Here is a 24,409-nt window from a genome sequence, read left to right as displayed (position 1 = left end):
TGCTATCCAAAAATGATTTAACACTCGTCTGTGTTATATTCAATATTTCCATCGACTCTGACACACTACTTAAAAGTTCATAAGTATTAGAGTTCGTTCGTTCTGAATAAGTAAAGAAAGAGTTGTAATATGGAAATTCCAAATATGGAAGAGAAGGAATTTATAACCACGCAAAAGGGTAGTAGCGTTTAGTGTAAAGTTCGAAATACACGCCTCGACAGTCGTAGAAGTTTCGAAAAAAATATTTGATCTCGTAAATATTTTTGCAGCCGAAACGCGGAATAAGAATCGATTCGCGTCAAAAGAAAAGCAAATTCAATTATTTGTATCTACGCTCGGACAAAAGTTGCTCCCAGTTTCTGAAATCACCATGTACGCCGAGAAAAGTTTCATCGAGTATAGAAACGCACTGAAAATAACAGAGTGGAAGATGTTCCTGTTCGTACGTATTCAATTTCTTTTCGAACAAGTCGGGATCGATTCGAGTCCCCTGGTACGCGATCGACTTGCTCGCAAGTTTACCCTCGAAACGGGGGAACAATCGGACCTCTCCGCCCCCAAAAATCGTTCCCTAATTTCGACGATAGGACAATGCTACCCGCCAGCGAACAAACATCTCTCCTCGACCGGTTCGTTAATGAGATCTACGAAATCCTGGACAACGTTAATTGGGCCCGGGTGACCCCTATGCCAATTGACTTTCCACGTACGGGGCCTGCTCGTGTCCTTCTGCCCTCGAATTAGACAGCTGCCGTTGTCCGGCGGGGGTCTGGGGCCAGAAATTCGGCAGATGTGCGCCTCGAGATAATTGTCGACTCGGTTTATCGCGATCCTCTTCCCGAAACTATTCTTCTATCGCAATTGTTTTCTTTTTTTCGCCACTATTTCCTAAACTATTTGCAAGGCACTTGACCGAAGGGATAAAACGAAAGAATTTAATCGCGATAAAATAATCGATTCTTGCCATACGATTTCATTACGATTTTTCAAACGCGTACTATTAAATTTTACAAATGCGTTTATTTTATTAGAACGAACGTGCAGCTTCGTTATTGTGAAATTTAATCATTGTTATTGGATTTTCCACAGAATCCAACTATTCTGAATTTTTGCTGAGCACATTCACACATTCCATCATACGATATAGAGTAATTAACTTCAATTTCTACGCTTAACGCATTCCAACCTAAAATAACTTTAAGTCTGGAAAAAACGATACTAAATATTTCCGATTTAATAAAATATTTAACCTGTATAATTGCTTCTGGCAACAACGCGTTACTTAACTATTTATTAGAACGAACAACACGCGACGACACGTTACTTAATTACAACGCTTTATTCGGTGCATTTTTAGAAGGACGCGTTGCTAAAAATTTGCTTGAAAAACACAACGTGTTGCTTAATTATTCCACGGAAAATACGTTTCGTCCAGTTAACGTCACTGCTGCTCAGAAGCTCCTTTCCAAAAAGGAACGGTAAGAAAAACAACGCGCGACATAATTACCTTCCAAAAGAGCGACAATGTACTAGATAATTGCTCTCCAAGCGGACAGAAATTACGCAACACATTACATAATTAGAACACCGTGATACGCACCAAAACGTGTTCTTCAACGCTAAAACATATAACGTTATTACTCCCAAAAAGACGGGGAAAAAATACTGGATAAACATTTGGAAAAACATCGCAAACTATAAATCTTAGACCTCGAACTTCCGAACCTGTAAGACTATAGAAACGAATCAGAGATCCCCAAAAATATATTTTCGAATCCCTCGCAACATTCTTAGAATTAATTCCTTGTATAATTAACAATCGTATTTTGCAATAGTTGTTCTCTATACAACAGTTTCCCAAGTCGAGGGCCGCGTTAAAAATTTACGGAACGCAACACGTTGATTATCGGTCGAGAAATTGTCGGAATTCGTCGATGAAAACCCGAGCAGAATAGGATAATCAACGGGCGACTTAATTAACTAGCGAAAGAGTAACGGGGACGCCACTTAATCAATTCTCGAAAGAGCAACAAGGCACTGTATAATTATTCTCAAAGAGGACAACGTGTCGCTCGAAAAGCCCTCTTCAAAGGGGCAACGCGTTGCTTAATTACTTTCCAAAAGAGCAACGCGTTGTCGGTGAGACCGGCGTAGCGTGTGGCGTGCGGCCTAAGTGCAATCTCATTACGCCCGCCTAATTGCAACACCGAGGGGATCGCGAACCTTTCCGGGTTTCTTTTCGTAAACGCGCGCCATCGCCTTGGGCCGTGTTCTCCGTTCCCCGGAAACGGAACCATCGCTGTTTCGCGCCAGTTTTACTCTCGCGCGAGCATCGTCCGGCCCGAAACGAATCGAATGCACACACACCCCCTCTCCCCCTCCCCCGGGTGATGAGCCACGACATCGTTTTCGAGCCGCCTAACTTTTTCGAACGACGCCGTCCGCGCAGACGCGACCTTCTTTCAATTTCCGGAATTGTTCGCTGAACCTCTTATCCGGCTCGTCGGGACGCCCGAAGAAATTGCGAAAGGGGAACGATCGAACACGGGACTCCTATTTGTTCTCGAATCTCTTACCCACTTTGTTACGACGCTCGGCTATTTGGCTAACCAAACGAATTAACCCTTCAACCCTTCGACGAATCTCTTGTCGAAAATAGAAATCCGTCTTGGTAAACAAATGACGGAATGAACACAGACACGTTTGAACGAAGGATGGTGCAAAAATATATAGTCACTCCCACTCGTATTCTCCGAACGAATTAACCCTTCAACCGTTCGATGGATCTCCTATCACGGATCGAAAACAGATATCTGTCTTGGTTCTTAATGAGCGCACGTGGAATTTTAAATAAAGCGACAAAATGAACACAGATATGTTTGAACGAAGAATGGTACAAAAATATTTACAGTTACCCCCACTCGTATTTGTACTCGATAATGGTCACTTCGCTAAATGAAACAAAATTTGTTTCGTATGAATCGAGTTGTTTTTGAAACTGGTATAAATCGTTGAGATTTTTAAGGGTTTGTATTTGAGAAAATTAGAAATAAAACTTGTCAACGGTCGTGCCTCGTTGGCCGCGATCAGTACTAAAGTGGGTGGTCGCTCGGAAAAACGCCAGGTATTGTTGATTTGTACTTAATATTGAAAGAAGGACAACTTCATAAATAGAAAATTGACACAGTGCAATAAAAACATCCGATTAAAATAAATGGAGGACGAATTTCTCTTTCCCAGAGATTTTAATAATTTGGGAAACGGTTTAAGGACGAGTATTGCGGTCAAGAGTTGTAATAAAATTAATTTAACGAAGGCACACCGGGGTTTGATTAGTCATCACGCTTTCCCGATGTATTGTTTAAATGAAACGTCGACCGTGCGTGGATAAATTTGCAGCGGGCATAGCCAGAAAACGACGTCGGAACGACACGCGACACCATTAACGCCGTTACACGATGCCGATAATGCCGCGTTAATGTAGCCCGGCCGATTCGTCGCGATTAAAACAGCGTTTCGTCCTTTCATTTACGGCCAATTGCGTCGAATCGTCGACGGACTCCGCGGTTTCGCGTATTTGCGTCGCATATCGACCACGCCAGCTCGCCTATTTATCGTTTCCACCGTTGTGCGTAATAAATTGATCCCTCCAAGCGTCGAGGATCGTCGAAAATCGCGACAATGCGAGAGCGGCTCGGAGAACAAAATTGTTTTACAGAGAATTCTTTTTCGGGCACCTGCGGTTCAAAACAGTATTCTGACTTAGGTTTATCCCAATGATTTTGTGGAAATGGATTCGTTTACTGTCATTCTAAATTGTTTTACTCAAAATAAGAACTCTAATATACAATTATAAGGGTTGTCAATATAATTGACAGAGAAGATTCCTTATATGTCCTAACGTTGGAAAGAATTAATCACAAATTTCGATGATTTGGTGTGAAACATATAACAGTACGTCTTATTTAGATCATGACCATGCGCCAATTTACAGATGCTTAAAACGTCGACATAGACTACATTTTCACAGCTTCTAACTTCGACTTAGCAACGTCGATATTATAACTCCTACTTAAGCGTCCACGCATTTACACATTTACGCGTATCGAAGTTGAAACGACTTAACACTTTCGAACGAAGCGAGTCAGGATTTCCCTGTACCGCCAATATAAAATCGCGAAAAATTAGATGCTTGCTTGCGGAGAAATATGGTTCGAAGATTTTGCTTAAATTGATACTGGATTCTCGAAACGGTTAAAATTTCACAGTTAGAGCTATAGACATCTTCATCAACGTCACAATATTATAAAAACCTAATTGTCTTCATAATGTATTTTTTCGGCCCATTTTTCTGGGGTTCTAGAGCCTCATTACCACTCGAAATATTACCAAGTTACAAAAATGAACGCAAAAGGAAGTGAAACAGAAAATGAAATTACAGAAACATTTCTGGCCACACATTATATTTTCGGTAAGGAATTTTTTTCTCGAAAGTGAGTAGGATTTCGGGGGTATATCTATTGACCGAAAATGATTATAATTGACCCCTGCAATCAAAATTAATTTTTCTAGAACGATTTGAAATATTTTAGTCTTGTCGAAAAATTTCACACCTTCTCGAATTTTTTTCTCGAAAGTGCGTAGGATTACGGGGGTATGTCTATTCACCAAAACTAATTGTAATTGACCCCTTCAACCGAAAATAATTTTTCTAGAACAATTTAACATTTTTTTTTTTCTTTCTGTTATTTGGACATTCCAGATAACCGGGTGTCAGCTAATCGGAACTCTACTGTATTTTACGTCATTGTTTCTTGCCTTTAACCTTAAGATTCTGCTGGTACCAAGTGTTCACACCAATTAATTGATAATAAAATAAAATTCTGGTTGATCGAATCTTCCGAATCGAGCGTCCTCCCCAGTTGGGAGTCTTTTCGGTTTTCCTTGGTCGATCTTCACGGGGAGAACTCGCGTTGCTTATGGGGACGGTAATTGCGTTAATCGCGGGTGCAGAATTCCCGTGAACGGGCTCGCGTTCCGGATTCCTGTAAGGAGGTCAGGGCCCGGGAAAAATACAGCGTTATTCGCGGTTCGAGGTATCTTCTGGACGGCGTCGATCGAATTCGTGGAACGACTCTCAAGAGAGAACGGCTGAAGAGAGAGGGGGAGAGTGACAGGGGCGAGCGGAGGGCGAACGGAGCGGGATGAACTCGATATACAGGGTGACGTGGTGGATTTAGCGGTGTGATAAAAAATCGTATCGGTCGTGTCATCGTCGGCGTTCGACGTTCGATGCCCGATTCGAGGCATCGAGCATCCTCGATTTATACGGACAACGGTCGCCGCTCGTCGGTGCCCTAATTTATTACAGCCCGTAAGGACAACGGGGACAGATAAGGGCGCATAAATATTTATGGGAAAATTCATGTACGGGCGGGGGTGTGTTATTTTTGTTTTCTTGTTTTCTTGTTTTTTTTTTGTATTTCCAGGCGCAACGACGCGGACGACGCGTTCCCCTAGCGTGGATTTGGGAATCTCACCCTCGGATCGCGGACTGGGGGGCGTCGAGGAGGGGGGCGTCGAATACCGATTCCATTTGTGAAAACGATGAAAGAGTTTCCGCGGCGCTCTCGTTCGGAATGTTCCCTTTTTTAGCCGATGGGGTGACCCTCATACGCTTTTTGTACCATTTTCCGCGACATCGATCGCAGCCGTTCGTATAATATACGATCGTCGTGGAATAAGTTTAGCTCTTATAAACGCGCACGCGTGGGCGCAACGAATGGTTCTTTGGCAAAACTTGGAAGACGGGAAAAAACCTATTTTGAATACTTTGTGCTTTGAGCTCTGTTAAGAACTGCAATCTGCATATATAAATGGGGATACAAAGTTCTATTCGGATTTAAATGTCATCGAGACGATCAATTAAAGACCCTGAAAACTATGGATTCGACACCAATATCAGTCGCTTTCGATTATTTGTCATCCTCCTCCCCACCTCTATGGGTTCTAGGGGTGTATTTTTTCCAAATAGCAAGTCATACGTGTACCAAGTTTGGTTGAAATTTCTCTAGGCGTTCTAGAGTTACTAAATGAAATAAACGAAATTTAAATTACATGCGTTTCTTGATTATTCTTCCAACGCAGATTCGGGCTGCAAAATATTGGTAAGTGATAATAAATCACTCTAAATTTAAAGAAGGAAGGTCAGAGCCGGATTAAGGAGAACCTGGTACCGACAGGAAGTAGAATATGGACATTGTCGAATAATTTGTTGCTCGATTACAGACCTTCTAACGGCGTTCTAAAACGTCCGACAAGCAATAAAAAATGGAATAACGCACTGTTCGTTATTTTGCCTGGTAAATATTTATTTCCCCGGTCGGTGATTTAGAGTCACCCTTAACCGACTTTTTATTTCGATTGATATATAATATTTGAATTATTTAATATGGAATTGATTAAACAATCTTCGAAGGATTCTCGAGTACCGAGTACAGATAACCAAAAAACGATTTCTTCCTTGGAAGATAACATAAGATTCTTGCAACGGAGGGTTAATCGAAAATCGTTCTATATTGGACATGTCAAACGCGGCCTGATCCATTATATTTTGCTACCCCCTTTGTTCCGTTTACGCTACGGAATTCTATTCGGCCCGGGTTTATTTCATAATGACTTTTCGAGTGGCTGAGGCTTTCCTTTCAAAACGAAGTTCTTCAATTTCCCATTGTATTTATTATCCCCGAACGCGTAACAATAATTCTCTCCGAAATACACGAATGGGAAATACTTAGTTAATAATCCCGTTCGTTTGTAATAACTTCGCGGTACACAATCCGAATACTTCCTGGAAGTACAACTAAATTGCTTGGGCCTTCTTCCGCGATCTCCACGAATATTTTCTTAACAGAAATCACAATTCGAAAGCAATTTTTCTTTCGCTGTTCGTGCAAATATTAATTCAAAGTAGAAGTCGACTGCTAGTTCAAAATGAAATTACGAGGGTTGATTGATAACTAAGGTGTTCGATATAAAATAAAATTAACGAAACCGATTTCAAAATAAATCTATTGTACTCCGAACGTACTAAACTATTGACTGAAAAAATTGTCAATTTTCGAACTGCTGTAACTCCGTTACAAATTATCATAGGATCGTGATCTTTTTTCCAAATTAAAGCTTCGAGTTTCTACTTTCCGATACCGTGCTTGGATTTTCAATTTGAACCGTCTCCATCGCTGCGAATTTTAAATACGCGGGTAGACTCGTGGTATCGAAAATTGCAAAATTCAACGCCTTCTATGGACACGAAGAAACTTTTTCTTGACATGTCGTTTATAGTGGCTTAAAATTCGGATCTTTCTCTTGAATATGAAAAAAAAGATCAAGTCGCTACGATTTTTTTTTGCAAAGTTACAGCACTTTAAAGTAATCCCTGCATTTTGTTCGTTTTTCTACACGCCTTACGAGGGGTTACTTTAAAGTGCTGTAACTTCGCGAAAAAAAATCGTAGCGATTTGATTTTTCTTTTCAAATTAAAGGGGAAGATTCGAACTTTAAGTCAGTGTGAACGACACATCGAGAAAAAATTTCTCCGTGTCCATGGAGGCCATTGACCTTCGCTTTTCCGTTTAAATTGCCAATCGTCGATGTTGATCGAATTTGAGTAAAAATGCGTCTGCTCGGAAATGAATTTTATCGCGATCTGTAAAATCTCTGATACCGACGTGATATTCGTCAACACCCCGTAGAAACGGTTTCGGGTGGTATAACGTTAAAATAGAAACGGATAAATCAATATCCTCCGGTGTTTCCCGCGAACGAAAGAATTTTTACGAGGATCATATTTATCCGAGACGTTCGCTGCGAAACGGACGAGAAGAAGCAACCCGAAGAATGGTCGAGTCCCGGGCTGGTCGCTGAAAAACCGATTGAAATTAAAGGTCGATGAATCACGAGCCAAGAAAACGGCACGTTCCCGCAGACCGGAAGTGAATTCTGTTCCGCGGGAAGACGAGTCGCTAACGCGTCACGGGGGTGTAGAGGACGGGGGGTTGTATAAAAAATCGAATCACCGTTTACCCTTGTTGGAACGTGAAATACTAGCCGCCATTGCGCGTTCTATTTAATATAGGTATTGTAAACGCAACACCTAATTGTAAATATTTATTTATTTATTTGTCGTATCGCTAACCACTTTTGGGAATCAAGTGTATACTAAATAAATAATTGAGGATGGTAAAATGAATTTCTTGTCCGGAAAATAAATAAAAATATATGAACGCGTAGTTTATGTATGGCCTTGAGGGGCGATTGAAAAATAAGACGAGAATAGAAAATGCCAAAATGTCTCGACTCGCTCGATGGAAACTTTGTAAAATTTAATCCCGATGGCACCGAGTAAGAATAAACTTGTTCAATCTTGTTTTATGGATTTTCTGAGTCTTTTTCCCAGCGCCCCGTTGCGTTCTTTTCGCGGCTCTTTGGGACCCAATCCTGTGCGTAATAAACACGGCTAGCGTCCAAAATCGTTCCCGGCAACCGTGTCCCAATTTCCGACGTCGAATTTCGCGCCGGAAACTGACACTTCTATCTTCTCCGCCTCGAAAACCCGATGTCATTTTTCGGGGGGGCCGAAATAAAAATGTATTCCGACCATCTCGCGCGCGAATTCCCTCCGATCGTCACCGCGATAATTGAAACAAAATCTCGTCCACATTTGTAATCGTTTTTTTATGTACGCTTAGGGAGGGCTCTTACGATAAAAGAAAAGAAAATCTGGTCGATGCTCTCTCTAGTGAAACTTCTTCAAATTTGGAACAATTTTGAGCCGTCTTTTGATAAGGAATTTTAAAGATACGTACCGTGATCTATCGTTAAGGGTCATTCGAGGTCATGAAGAACCGATCGAACACTTTCGTGTTTTCTCTAGTCACCGGTATATCGCTCTTATAAACGCGGTATGGATTGTAGAATGTAAACAAACGTTTAATCACGTTGCACGGCATTTGATCCGTATCTATGAATACTATTATTAGTCCGCGGTATGCTATCGACCAAAGCTCGGCTTTGTAACATTCAATCTTCTAAACTGGATTTGGCAGTATGAACGACGCGCGGTATTATCCGTATCGCGTCGCTTCAAAGCGTGTATCGATGCTCCAGCACTATTTTTAACGCTTATATTGTAAACTAATAAATAACCAAAGCGTTGGATCGACTTCTTAAAGCAGACTATTTTCCTATAAATTAAATATTGAAAAACAACCCCCATTTTCCCATCAATCCTTAACAAACAATCTTAACCCTCCTATAGGTTGAAACTGCATTAAAATAAAATAAAATTAAGTCGACTGTTAACAAGACTCTGATCTCTCTGAAATTTAACAAAGCAGAATTTAAGAGGACGTATAAACTGTTTACAAATTTTAACCCCCGAGTGAAAAGAAACAAATAGGTTGAAACTGCATTAAAATAAAATAAAATAAAGTCGACTGTTAACAAGACTCTAATCATTCTGAAATTTAATAAAGCAGAATTTAAGTTCACTTCAGATAAAACACACGATAAAAAAAAAAAAATAAGGTGATTGTTAACAAGATTCCGATTTTTCTCAGTACTTGATAATACTAGAATTCTTCGTTTGATCTGGGTGTTCGTGAAAAGACACGACAGCCGCCCCCCTCCCCTCCCTCGATAGGTCGTTCAATTATTCGTAATCGAAATAATAAGCATACAACTGGTTCCCGGGGGGCGGGTAAAACGGTAAATTGTCAGGAAAAGGAAAACGAGATTCTTTTTTTTCGAACGACGCCGAGCAGGGAGTCGCGGTGGGGAAAAAATGTTCATTCGGTTGGGCCTTTGTTTCGGGGGATGAAAGACTGCCGCGAATAGTTCGGGCTCGTGCGAAACGATCAATTAAACGACACGTGCGGCATCGTTGTTTAATCGGTCGAATATTCAATCAGAGTCTCTCGCTGTTCTCATTATGCATTCTCCGCATCGCATTCGCTGAAACGAGAGGTCAGCCACGTACGAGGCGTGTTTAACCGGACCCCCCGACATATTTTGTATGGACGAACGTATGCACATACGAAATAAACTTTACTTTATTTTCGATTTTACGTTTCGCAAAAGAGCGCCTGCATAATATTAAATTCGCCATTGCGACCGTTGGATCGATACGACCACGAAAATTAATATTATATTTTCGTAAAACAGTATGTACCGGATCTAATAAGCTACATCTCCGTTGAACATTGTCCCATTTTGGGACCGTGTTTGCTTTGGAACTCCGCGAGATAAACAGATGTCGTTAAACTATAAAGGAAAGTTTCGTGCTCTAAGCTGTATACTTAGAGGCTCTGGTCCAACTACTTACTCTATGTAATAAAAATTATTATTATTTAGTCTTTTTATCGAAGGTGTATGCTATTATGATATAGCTGACTCCTGCGAGGGATGATTTAAAACACTCTCTCGCAGCTTCCTTATGTTTTCTCACCGAGTCAATAAATCAATCTGGTTTCGAGATGGTAAAAGGTTACGGAAACTTTCAAATAATTAAGTCCACGCATATTAAACAATTATTAATTTCAAGTTGTACGATGTGACGGCCCCGATAATCCACTTAAGTGCTCTTACTTCGGGAAAAATGCTCCGAGGAGCAAAGAGCCGAACAGACCCCGTTGCGTAAAACGGGATTTATGGTCCCGCAATTAATCAAACGAATATACTTTGTTATTTAAATTTTTAACGATAAATCTAATCTAGTTTACCGCCCGGAGGATCAAAAAATTTACTGAGAAACATTATTGTCGTGTACCGATGAATAATACAACGTGATATAGATCCGATCGTACACTTTTCAAATACAAATATCAATTTTCTACGAATGGGTTCGCGATTGATTCGACGAATCGCGTATTTGTACTTACGGGGGAAAATCAAAAAATACAGGAATTAATTTTTGTAGCTTGGTATCGACGTTAGTTTCACGTTTTGATGCGCGTAGATTCAAATAAAAATCAAATTTTTATGGACGAATGCTTCTGTTTGGAAAACGAGAACGTTTAAATTATTTAAAATTTTAACGGACTCAAAACCAATTAAAAGCAAGACACTATAAACGACCATCTTTATTCGCCTCTTTAAAACTGGTTAAAAGCATAATCTGGATGAGGATTAAAATTACCATTTCTGGGTAAATGAAAATTGATGGATAGGAAACTCTTCATTAAAACGAGTCCCAACAGACTCGATTCCAACTAAAGGTAAGATACAAAACACTGCAAATTACTTTTCTCGATTCTTTAAAGCATCGTCCATCAATAATACATTTCAAATAACCATTCCCAGAAACAAGAAAAGAATTTATTAAAAGGATCCACTTCGTAGTAATCCTTCTGAAGCGATCATTCCAATTGAAAATAAGATACGATGCATTACAAATGACCCTTCTTTTGTTGCCTCTTCAAGACGATGCTATCCAATAACACTGCTAAAACAACCATCCCTTAGAACAAGACAAAATTCATTCAAAGGAGCTCTCGTACAAGAAAGTTTCTCCCGGGCGATCATTTCAATTGAAAGTAAGATAAACTGCATTACAAATGACTCTTCCCCATCCATCCCTTCGAGCCATTTACCATCCCCATCGGTAGTTTCCAAACTTTTTAGGAGGCTCTGATAAAAGAACATTTCAGCGACCAAATTTGAGACAGTTTCAAAACGACGCGAGAAAAATACATGTTTACTACAGTAGTCATTATCGGAGTTAAAATTTCTCGAGGGGGAAAACAATATTGTCGTGCCCAAAATGGAGGGTCAAAACGAGAAAGATATATTTTTATTGGAATAGCTGCTATTTTGGTTAAAATTCCTCGGGACCTAAATCAGGAGGAAAAGAACATTTCTACGGCCAAAATAGGGGGTAGTTACAAAACGAGAAACATGTATTTTTACTAGAATAACTGTTTTTTTAGTTAAAATTCCTCGGTACGTAAATCAGGAGAAAAAGAAAATTTCTGTGCCCGAAATAGGGGGTAGTTTTAAAACGAGAAAAAAATATTCCATCGCCAATTAAACTTCGATGACCGATATTTTTAGAAAATTTAGCTGTCATTAAAATTCCTCGTGGCGTAAGATCGGGGGTGAAATGAAGCAAAAAGCTATTCGAAAGGATAGCAACCTTTGGGTGTTGCAAGTACTCGAGTCATCGGAGCCTACTCTGAACGGAGCCATCTTGCTAGTTCCCGTGTGCACTCTTGAATTCAGCTCAGATGAAATCTCTCGACCGAATGAATTTTTTACGGGATCCAATCGGATCCAGGGGATCGAGGCGATCCAGGGCGGCCTGTCCGACACGGGGAGGACCAATTTCTCGGTGTAGAGTAGCCAGCAGCTGCGTCTTCCGCAGTAGTATCGTTTTGTATATCGTGGCGCCGCGGATAGCGAGGAGCCCGGTTATCGCGCGGCGTTTTCGCAGCGAAGAGCACCGAGTCGAAAGAAATATTAAGCGGGGGATGTTCGAGGGAGCGAGAGAGGTCTAATATCGATTTTCGGTCGCGCTAATAAATAAGCGCATGCGTGCTGAGCCGCGTTTGTACGGCCCGACCATGGAGTACGTGCTCTTTCAGCGGATTCTTCGCGCCTTTTGCGTCGTTAAGAAACCACCGCCAGTGGAATGGCCCTTTTTTTCTTTCGTCGTTGAGCAGCAAACTTTCCCAACGACCCAACTCTTTGATAATTCCATTTCGATTCGATACGTCTAATAGAAAATGGGGACCGAAAGCAACACGCCGCGTTATTTGCACGGAAAGGGGTTACTGCGTGGTTCACCGAACGAACGCTCGACTTCTGGCTTAGAGAGTTTCTCCACACCCTGTTTGTACATTTTTAGGGGAGGAACGAAAAATTAGAACGATTCTACCTTGTACAGGAGTCTGTTTGTTTCGTATTATAGCTTCGGGGTGAAAATTTTTATTTTTTACTGCGCAAGTCCGATCGTTGGTTGATTTCGCGAACTTCATTTTCGTTCGACGCGGTCAGTGGGGTATTACAGTCGAACAATACCTTGTTTGCACGAAGGGGGTGGTTTGGGAACGAGGATCAATTTCTAGTACTGGCAAAACAATCAAAAATTATAAATTCTGTTTTATGTATGTAGTTCGCTCACAGGTGGGTAATAATTTAGGGGGTGGTTCCGTGTAGCAAAATAAGTCGAAATTCTTGAGAGTCTTTAACCGTCTGAATTGGCAAAGTTTAACAACGGTTGATCGTACCTGATTTTGGGCTTCGGAATTAATATTGCATTAAAATTGGATTATAGGGAATGGGAATCGCAGTGCTCAGCAGTTTTTACCGAGAGCCTTTATCGGGGCGAGGAATTGAAGAAAATAGAATGGAGATCAAGGGTCAAAGGTCAGAGTAACGCCAGCGACGCAACAATGTTCGATACGCCGTTGACCTGATACAGTTATTGACGGCAGTGCTGCGGATGCAGTATAATATTATTTTATGTGAACGATAGTCCGGATGCAGCTCCACTCGACAACCAAGAATACGTTAATTAACAAAGTCTCTGACACTGAGAAAAATTCAGAATGTATATAAAAGGATACAAGTTTGATGTTTTTCCTCGTCAGAAAATTATTGACGAAACAGAGAGATTCGCCGACAGAATCGCACGTTTATTTCGATAACAATTCCGTGTCATTATTCACGACGACGAGCAACGAACGCGCGTACAACATTAATGAAAAATAGTCGAGTTATCGACGAAGAGTTTTCGCGTTGTTGCGGACCCAGTTTAATATTGTTTTAGCGAACAATGTGCGAGGCATTGAGAACTCAATTCGTCGTCATCGATAGCAAACAAGGTTGAGTGCTCGTAATTAACCAGTAATATTCAGATTATTGGACAATGGTCGCAACGAATGCGGCCGGGTCGTTGTGGTCGCAGCATAATGTGATCACTAATTGCTTGTCGATGCTTCGCGGAGTAAATCTGGAGCACAAATTCAGAAGAAAATTACGTGCAGGGACGTATTTGTCACGAACTTCTTAAATATCTGCTATAAAAAAATTAATAGGGGAATCTTAAACAATCTTCCTCGATCATTTTCTCAAATTTTCTGTAGATATATTCTACGAATAAATATCTATTAATTTAACGATGTATACTCTTTCACTGATCCTAAAATAATTACAAGATTTCAGGCAATACACACATCTTTGAGCTAGTTTACAATTTTTTTAATTTTGAAGCGTCTACATATCAATCACAGCGTTTGCTACGAAGAAAGAAGATTCCAAGTTCTCATCATCCCCTTGAACGGATCCGAGGTGAACGCGAAACCCCATTGAACGAGGGTGGTAACTCGAAAAATATAAACCAACCGTCGTGGATATAATTTTCTTGTTCGTGCAACGCGGCTGGCGGTATCGGATGCGGAATTAAAGTTCAACTAGTAATTTCCCATCGCGAAAAACGAACCAGTGAGGAGATCGAGTTACCCGCGCCCCCGGAACGAGACTCTCGTATAATTTAGGTGGAAATGAAAACGGTCGGCCGGGCGGGGTCGTTAGCGAGAGGTCGGAGAAAAAGTGCGACTCGCCGTGTGTCGGAAGGCTCGATAAATAAGGAAGCAATTTTGGGTGGCCGCGGTGGCACGTTTCGGGATGTAAAAGCGCGCTATAGAGTCGCGCCACGTACGAAATCGCGACTCGCTGCGAATACGCGGGTTCACAAAAGAGGGGAATTCGAGGTCCCGTTGGCTTCGGGGGATGAAATTCATCCCGACGCGTGCAACTGGTACCCCAATTACAGGATGAGGGTCGTTAGTCGTGGCTGCCTCCTCTCTATCCCTCTCCCTTTCTCACGATCCCGTTCCTCTCGCAGCCGTGCACGAGCCCTCGCTCGAATATTTGAAAGTGGCGCGCACCCGTGATTGCTATGCATGCAAAGTGTCACTGAGAAACGGGACGATCGAGATCCAGGCGACAAGGACGATCCTTCAGCGGTTAGATAGTCGAGCTACCCCGGGGATGCATCAACTTCTCCAATAAGTAATGGGGAATTTTGCTGATAACGAAGACGCGCTCTGTTCGCGCCACATTTATGCGTGTGGCGTTTCGAAAAGATCAACCGTCGATGCCAGGGATCTGACGATTTTATTACAACAGTAAATAACTTATTAGTAGACTGCGGGATCTTTAGGCAAATTTAAATTTTTATTAATAGAATTAATGAAATGGGAGTTTTGTGGAGTTTGTGACTTTGTACTTTGAGTATTTCTTATATTTTTGTGTATTACGTGCATCCTGTAGATTTTTTGAAAATTGACATTTCCCATAAATGCGTACAAATCATTTACTTATAAGAATCGATGCAGCTATTGCAACTTCGATAATTTACAAAAATTGTATAGCCACCGTAGGCGTCAGTTATTTTATAGAAAAGTGACACTTTGTGTTTATTAGACTTTTCTTTTTCTGTGCATCGTTTGTGTATAAAATGAGATTCTAACCCGTAAATAAATGAATTTCTAACCCCTCGTCGCGTGACGTTTCGTTCTGGTGCGTTATTTTTCTCAAAATTAAAATAGAAAATAGATTTCGAAAGGAATTTCACGAGGAACGTACCATTTACAGAATCGCTCGAATTCTTAAAATATAAAGATTCCGGACGCGCAGCGTGAAATAATTTGGATCCGACAAAAGTGACAAGAGATAAAATAGCGAAACTTGGGAAGCAACGATCGTAAAATAGGGGTTGGGGTTTCCCTTTCCAACCCCCTGCGAGATTGCCGGAAGCCGGGGTATGGTAGACGATCGTGTGTCGCTCGAGCGCCACTTGTTGCAAAAATGATAACGGGATAGAATCGTTTCCGCGATCGTTAAGGGTTGTCCCTTATCTCTGGCGACCCTTGCGCGGAATTCGCGGAATTGGGGATTCCAGGCGTTCGGATTCGACGCGAATTGTCGCTGGTTCCGCTTCAAGGGGCGCTTCTGTCGACTGAAAAGAGAGGCCAGGGGGGTAATAGAATTTGCGAAATCGCGAGTAACGGATCGGGTCTCATTCACTGACAGGCGAAATCTCTTTTCCGAGCGACGAACGGAAAGAGGGTTGGCGTTTACTACGTTCCACCCTCTAGATTGGCGTTGTTGGGCGTTTCAAGATCGCTTTCTCGCAAATTTTCGAGCAACGGAATGCTTCGAATGCTGCTCGAGAACCCGGAATACCCTTTTCCGTACATTTATTCGATCAGAAGATAGGGTGGCTCAACCGACGCTACAATACCGTGGACGAAATTTCTCCAAGAACACCATGATTTACTGCGCGAAAGTTCATTTATTCTACGTATATATGTCAGTGGCGTGTGAGAACCTTGCAAACGCTGCGGTATCATTACCATGAAACGGTGCATGTAAATAAACTCGCGTGTTTTCGCTTTGGAAACAGAAACATTAAAATACTGACCGTGGCAAGAACGGTATATTTTGCTTTATCAAGCATACGAAAAATATCTCGCGAGCATTCGAATAGAAAATTTGTGATGTTGCGAATAACTCCTCTTTGCAAGCCCAAAACAAATCTAGACTTACAATAACAAATGCATAAACGTAGATTTAAGGTGTTGGGGTCTTATGCTAGGGATAAAGTGAAATTATTTTCGCTGGACATTGTCGCCAACAGAGAAATAATAAAGTGGATCTCGGGGAAGAAATTCCAGCCTTTAACCCAATGTGTATCGGACCGAACCGCCATTAGCTCCGAAATCGTCTAGACATTTCCGCCCTATCCTTTGATCGAGATCCTTGTCAAACTGTCCCCGTGGGGCGTTATCAAAATTATCCTCGAAAGATGTCCTATCTACCGCTGGATATTACACGTTAAGGGCTCTTATCGGACAGATTCATAGTCCAGAAGATAGACGCAACACCCACGAACAATAATCGTTTGGGGGACGAAAGAGGAATTTAACTACACGATCGGAATCGTTCGAATCGCGTTACCGAGTCTGATCTTCCAATTTACCAGTTAAATATAGTTTTCGTTATTACGGAGGAATATATCGACGTCGATGGTGCAACGCGAATGATATATTCGAACTGTGTTAAATCAGGATACGACTTATCCTAGATTAAATTGTCTCCGTTAATAATAATTTTGGAAGAGCGAAATGACAAATTTTAATTACAGAGGATGGAATTCGATTTTGCGTACGTTCTCGCTCAGATTAAGAGCGTCGAAGGGGTAGGGTCGTTCTTTAAATCCAAATGTAAATCCTGTCGGTCCAAAAAGGGGGGAATTACCGCTGATCGTAATTTCTTTTTCGATAGAACAAAATTTAGTTACGCATGGTCGCCAAAAATTAGCTGGTGTCATAGGAATATTCCGTGTGGCTGGAACCAGCCACAGAATCCCTGCCTCGACGGCTTTATTTCGATCTCCTCGCTAATCAGCCAGAAATAGAGGGTGGTAGAGAAAGGAAAAGTCCCTTTGGGAATCGGGCGACCGTCGATGATCCAATCTCCATGATTAAGCCAATAAACGGACTAATTAAAAATTAAAGTCGATTACCAATTCCGGTCGCTCTTTCGTCAAAAAATGTTATCCGCCCAAAAAAAAGTGAGGGACGGGATAAAACGAGGATTTTCGGGATAATCGCCGCACGAAAAAGCAATAACCGAAAAAAAATATCGAGAGGATTTGATGAGATAACCCGCAAAAAGTTTTAAAAATTGTATCGTTTTTCTGCGTTTCTTTAAAATTCTCTATGAAATCTTACGGTACAACAAAATTACAACAGACGATTACACGTGTCACAGACAGGTAGTCCTCGCGAGTTAAGTCGAACAATGCTTTGAAGAACTGTGTCCACAAAAATCCTGTTCCTCGAGCCGTTGAAGATCCGATCCGTTCGATTTACAACGACCTCGAACGGGCTTTTAAAAAGATATGAACGTTTCTATCTTAGAATTCGCGGTTTTCGTGATCGAAATGAAATTCAAATTTTCCGGAATCAATCCTATCTATCCCGATTATTCGATTCGAATTTAACCCCTTGCGATTCGATTACGGAGCAATCGTTCGAACGTGAACTATTTAATTTCTGTTTAAATCTGTTCCCGCAAGGAAAACGATTTTAGAAAATTCGTTACTTAAACAGGCAATCACTGTACGGTTTGGATCTATTACATCGCGATTGATGGCCATCTGTAAAGATCCGCGTATTGTTTTTAATCTCCGCGAAACGGGTAAAGGATCAATGCACGAATCCGGTAATATTTTCACGTTCCGGCGGGCTGCGAGAACAGACAGTTCCAGTCCTACGTTGGATCGCCGTGAAAAATCAATTTCAGAGTGTCATAACAGTGACACTCGACCGTATCTGCGTGAAAAGTTTATCGACGTGTCCCGGACGCTTAGGCGCGTTTCGTTTACGTGGTAAATCAAATCCAGGCAAATTCGAAACTATCTTTTTTTCGAGTTCTCTTTTTCCCAGGTTGGAAGGGAGATATCAGACACAAATTGAAATTGAAATACTGTACGGGTGATCCCTCCGCTATAAATTTATAAAAAAGCAAGAGAATGTTACCAAATAAAAATTGGAAATATTTTTTAGTACAAATTTAATGTCAAATTTAATGGGTATCGAAAAAGGCTTAGAAATTTAACCTGCATAATTGATACGACACGATAAAGAATTAACAGGATCCGTCAACAAAAGTTCCTCGCCGAAGAGGAGATCGCGTCGAAATTTCGTTATCGGAACACGCGACCCTACGGATATCGATTAAATCGTCGCAAGGCGAAATCTTTCTTTCACCCTCGATTCGCCCCCTCGCGGTCGATAAATTCATTAGAGCGAAATAAATTCCGGCGGAATAAAGTTAAACGCTGGAAGCAAAGTTGTCGGAGATTTTACTTATAGTATTATGTGCTCGACGTTCCCCCGGTTGTCGTCGTCGTCCCCTGGATGCGGGAAAAACGAACGATAACGAGGAACTCGGCTCGGGACGGTTCTTCGAGGAACTTCTGTTTATCTTCTGGCGAGTTCTCCGTTTCTCGAACGGCATTAACGAGCCAGCCGAACCGTCACGTATTAAATCTAACGGACGAAGGAGACTTCTTTCGCCACGGTACGAGGCTAGTTAATTGTTTACTTCTGTATCAATACTTAAAAGAGTTGCTTTACCGATACGTCGTCGGAATTTTAACCCTCGGAGTGCTCTCGGGAAAATCTCTCATTCGTAAGTTCGAGATAAAACAAATCAGTCGCAATGGCGATTTTGTATTAGCCAGGGCGAAAACGAGAGAATGAGAGTAAAAGTGTTTGTTTACGTTACGTTATTAGGTGAACGAAAGGTCTCTGGCCCAGCTGTCGTCGATTCTCCATCTCTGGCACAGGTATACTGAACCCAGGCCTAGATTCAGCGTGCTGCCGGGACCAAAATGGCGGGGAGCGTCAAAGGTGGGGATAGAGTGGAGACATCCCTTCTCTTCCAGTTCTGCACAATACAAGTACACACCTAACATTATAAAATATCACTAAATTTTTACAATGTGCCTTCGTTTTTAAATTTCGTTTTATAGTTTTGTAAAAGACATCCGAGATTTTGTTGGAAATCGAATCAGATCGTGAGATGAGTATATTGGACTGATATGTAAAGTTTTATTGGAATCCATTCGTGTTGATACGTTGCCAACCAATCGAGGAAATATCCCCCTTTGTGCTTTACGAACGTATGTGAACTAAAATTAAAGATTACTAGAGTTTAGAGTTTCTTGAAGTTCCTTACTTAAGTAATAATAAAAATAAATGGTAACGATCGATAAATTTGATATTTCATGTTATCGATCCTCAAATTTTAACGTTTAGGCGTTTGACAAAGCGTTAACAGACATAGTCAAAGATATTCCTAGTTATAACGTGTTGTTGAAAGCAATAAGACAAAGGAATTTGCCTTGCAGTTTCTCAATAAGATGGTTGTTAAAATAAGGAAACTAGACTAATGTGCATGCAAAGTTCATTCTTAATGAGTCTACGCCATTAAAATAGTGCGCTATTAATAAGACCAAAGGATTCGGAACCTGTCTATGCGATGTTGCGACAATGCCAAAAGATAGATTAATAGAAAATTGCTCGTTCTCGTATACTGTGACCCACTGACAACGAAAGCGTCGTTTAGGCTATAGTTGTATATTGTTGTATTTCTCGCGAGATTAATCCGAATTATATGGCACTTAGACAAATTGAACGTTGGCTTCTACAACATTCATCGTAGACCACTCCTCTAATCGAACGCGATCGCGTCGTATTAAGGACTACTCGTAGGGCGTATTAAATATCGTTACATCATCGGTAATAAGAAATTACAGAGTTCGATGGACGTTGAAAATATCGTTTATGAACAAATTGGAAAGCACGGGTCCTCGGTGTGGCCCTTGTGGGACCCCGCAACGAACTTTAATATGCCTGCAGCACGCATTATTAAACTTTGCTGCTTGCATTCTGTTAGTAATAGCGCTAAACAACCAGCAAAGTTGCAGTGGTTCCAACAGTTCGTATTATAGTTTGCATAATGAAGGGGCTGACAAAATCGGTACCCTTTCAAAAATCAATGTATGTAAGGGTGGTCCAGCTAGACGGGGATCTTGATATCTCCCCTGTTAATTGTACAAAAAAATTGCTCAGGACAAAGCACTGTTTTATGGGGCACACTTAACCGTGGAAAGAATTTCAAAGTTTCTTTCTTGCGCGAAATTTCGGGACCCTCAAAATTTTGATTAAATACCAGACATTTTGAAAAGAACAAAAACAGTTAAATCATTATTAAATTGACAAATTTATTTTTAATTATATATTGAGATCGAAGATACTCAGTAAACAAATTTAAATATCTCTATCAGTTATCGAAAAGCGAATTTCTGCGAACCTTCGTTAGTTTCTGGAACCCGCGTTTCGTACCCTGTTTGGAAGCCCAAATATCGCGTTGGATCGCCGGTATTCGTGTTCTATTGGCGTTATATAAATGAATTTTTGTCGATCGTTCGTGGAACGAGACCGAGGTTCGGTCGGTTCGCGGGAATTATCAGCCCCGCCTCGGAGCACGTCGCGTTTTCGCCCGCAGCCGATTAACGCGGTCCCAGCAACGAGCGTGGAACGTTCCGCCGCCGTAAATGCAACAAATCACGCGAATATATCTGCGCACCGAGTCGCATGTAATACGCACACCTATAATATCTGTACTTATCCGGGATTTGCTCGTTCCCCGTGAATTCACGTAGACATTCGCGCACGTAGCGCCATCTCGCACGCGTAACGTGCTTATCCGGCGTTATTCACGGAAAACGCCGTCGGAACTTAAAATTCCCGACGCGAAAGGAACGAGTCGCGACGCTAAGCCGCGCGTAATTTTAATAACGCCGTCCCGACGCTCCCGTCCGGCAAACAGGGACGGACGCGCGCGCCCGAAAACTACGGGACATTTTGAACCGAGCCCCGGGCACCGGAATGAATGGCGGCTCCGTGAGAAGATTCTACGCGAAAAAACACGTCGAAAACGCGGGGGGAATTTTTCTTACGCGACGCTCCGTTCGCGAGATAATCGAGCTCGAACCGGGCGCGGGGCACGCGAGCACTCCGTCGGGCAAATCGTAATCTGATTACGTTCGTCGGGATACGATTACGCCCGGTAATTAACGTTCGCTCACGGTGCAATCGTAATTGCCAATCTTTAAAGCGAAAACTAATCGCGCCGCGAGTACGTGTTACTTTATTATGGTGAATATAATCTTATATTGCCCCATAGGGCAATTCTAAGAATTTAGGGCAAATTGAAATCGACTTTTATTATTTCTATCTTGACTATTTTGCTTTAAAGTCAATATATATATTTTTTTTATTAAATTCCTGCCAGGAATTGTTTCATTTTCAGTCACGAATATGTTGTAATAATTGACCATATATAAGCGATTCTCGGAGCCGACGAACGGCGATAAAATCGATAAAACTGTTTTTCGCGAATTATTGCACGCGTCGGAGTACACCTCAAAATTACAAATACATCCGAATGCGGTTTCACAGATTATACGTACGAGAATGCCATATTTTACTAGTTTTGCTGGATTATATGGCGCGAATACATAATCTGCCTCGCGGAAGGTATTATAAATTCATCAAATGATAATTCCCGGGTACGCGGGCGTACAGAGCTAGAAATTTGTTTTGCATACGATTTAAAATATTTCTAATTTTGAATAATTTATCGGAATCGTCGGTAGTTGAATCACTGTTCCAGAAACGCTGTGTTTGCACAATATAAATCGATCGCGACTCGTTTTTGTAAAGACCAGAATCTCTGTGTACGGTTTCGTTGGCCAATAATTGTACAGAATATTTAGAGATTCGTTAGAATTCGAAAATAGGATATGTATTATTATATAAACATAAAATAATTCGGGTCAATCGATGTTACAAATTGTTGGCGAAGTTGATCCCGTATCAGAGCACAAATATTTAACGATCGACGAAGATAAACCATGCTTGGACTGTTCATTGTTTGACTTATTCGATTTTTGATGAAACAAGGGAACTCGATAATCGCCGGACCAATTAGAGGACCGTGCGCGAGCTGTATTAACGACCACGAAATTGCTGATTAATCTTCCCTGGTCTAAGCAAAATACAGGTGAAGTCTCCCTTAGACGATCGGGAACTAACTTCCCCGTTATCGTACTTGTCTATCTGGCGTTTTTCTCGCATATCCCGGCCACCGGAAGAAGGTCAAGTGTGCCAGGTCAGCGAGTAATCGAGGCGAATCCCACGGAGTACATAATTTCCCGAGTAACCGCCCACTAAAGTACCGATTTTCCTTAACCGATTTCAAACCCATCCCTAACATTAAGAGGAAACAAACATGATTCTTTTGGTCGCGACAAGTCGTATTCCATCGGCCAATCATTTGTTATGCAATGCAGAGCGTTCTGGTAAAAACAAGCTACTTCGATCGGTCTTTACCGTTTCCCTATCCCTTTGTTCGTTTTTTCGTAAAAATTCTGGTAACCGAGCCCGACTTCCAGATTCATGATTTCCACCATTGACGCAAGTTGTTTGTATCCGTCGTTGGGAATGCTTGGAGCAACGTAAACTACAATCTCGACTGTTTTAGCGCCGCTGGAAAACACACATTTTTGGAGGCAACGAACAATGGAACGAAATCCAGAAAAACTGGCCAGAATATGGAGTTTTCGGATTTGCATGAAAAATGGTATATAAAACGTTTTTTTCGCCCCACTAATTACAGATTCGCAGAGTGTATAATATTTACGGTACGATAAGTTGATTTTAAGAATTTCGTAATCAGACGTTTCCATCGTGTTGTGTATTATAAAGAAAAATACTGGTAGGTAGAACGAACTGAAAACGTGGAATAAGCTTTTTCTCGTCGAATGTTTCTCGATTAATCTCGATAATTGAGTTTGAAAAGTGTAGTCACGCGTCTGATCATTATTCGCGTTTTCTACTTGCGCGGATGGCCGAACCGAAAACAAAGCCTCGTACGATAAAAGTGCACTCCATATTTTCGACTCGTTCGCACAGTCATCCCATTTTCAAGAAAAAATAAGAAATTTGAATTTTTTGCCAACTTTTTAGGAATGCAAAGTAATTACACGACTTACAATTAATGTATATCTGACCGTTTCAAACCCTTCCTTTCACGGTTTGAGAAATTAGCGACGCTCGAGCCGATATTTATTTCCAAGCTCAAGAAGGTGAAATACGCCGTTCGAAGAGCGACACTTTCCAATTTTTTACGGAGGTTGTTTCGCCCCTGCAAGCTTAAAATCCAGCACAAATAAAAAATACGCGCCCCTTGGGTTTTACCGCTGAACAGAATATCTCAAGGAGAACAAAATTGGCGTTGGACACTTCGTTATTAATCTCCCTTGCGAGGGAGGGAAGGTTTCCAGTGTTCCCATCCAACGGGAGGGTCAAGAGTGGAAACGTGCTTTTTTAATGTAACGTACCTCAAATTGTAGCTCTCGAGGGGGTATTTAAAATACACCCCTCTTTTAAACGCATGTACCCACTCGTTTTCAAGATGAACGGGGTTGATACTCTAAATTTGAAAATACTCGACGAATATTATCCGAATACGGGCTTGCGTTCGCATCGCAGACACGGATCTCACGTTCACGTTGTTCTCCATTCCCATAAACATTTACAAGAGTATCGATGCCTACTCTGCATTATGCAGTTACTCATACCGATCAAGTATTCGCTACAAAAGTATCGCTATCGGAAATTCGTATGTCTGAAACTTCCATATACTTTCGATATTTCCTGTTGAGTGTCAGGAACAGGAAGAAAATAGAAATTTTCTGTATATATAC

General features: G+C 41.3%; 1 protein-coding gene across 1 annotated transcript in view; it reads right to left on the bottom strand.

The window, feature by feature from the left end:
* LOC143347236 (cell adhesion molecule 2-like) overlaps positions 1-19,454 on the bottom strand; it is a 99,256-nt gene extending 79,802 nt beyond the window's left edge. Inside the window, exon 1 of the mRNA XM_076776253.1 lies at positions 19,360-19,454. The gene's annotated coding sequence lies outside the window, so the exon portion shown is untranslated. The remainder of the gene's footprint in view (positions 1-19,359) is intronic.
* Positions 19,455-24,409: the final 4,955 nt, after the last annotated feature.

This window comes from Colletes latitarsis, chromosome 10, assembly GCF_051014445.1.
Source record: "Colletes latitarsis isolate SP2378_abdomen chromosome 10, iyColLati1, whole genome shotgun sequence".
Lineage (NCBI taxonomy): Eukaryota > Metazoa > Arthropoda > Insecta > Hymenoptera > Colletidae > Colletes > Colletes latitarsis.
The sequence above is the reverse complement of the archived record's forward strand: the minus strand, read 5'-3'. Positions and strand labels throughout refer to the sequence as shown.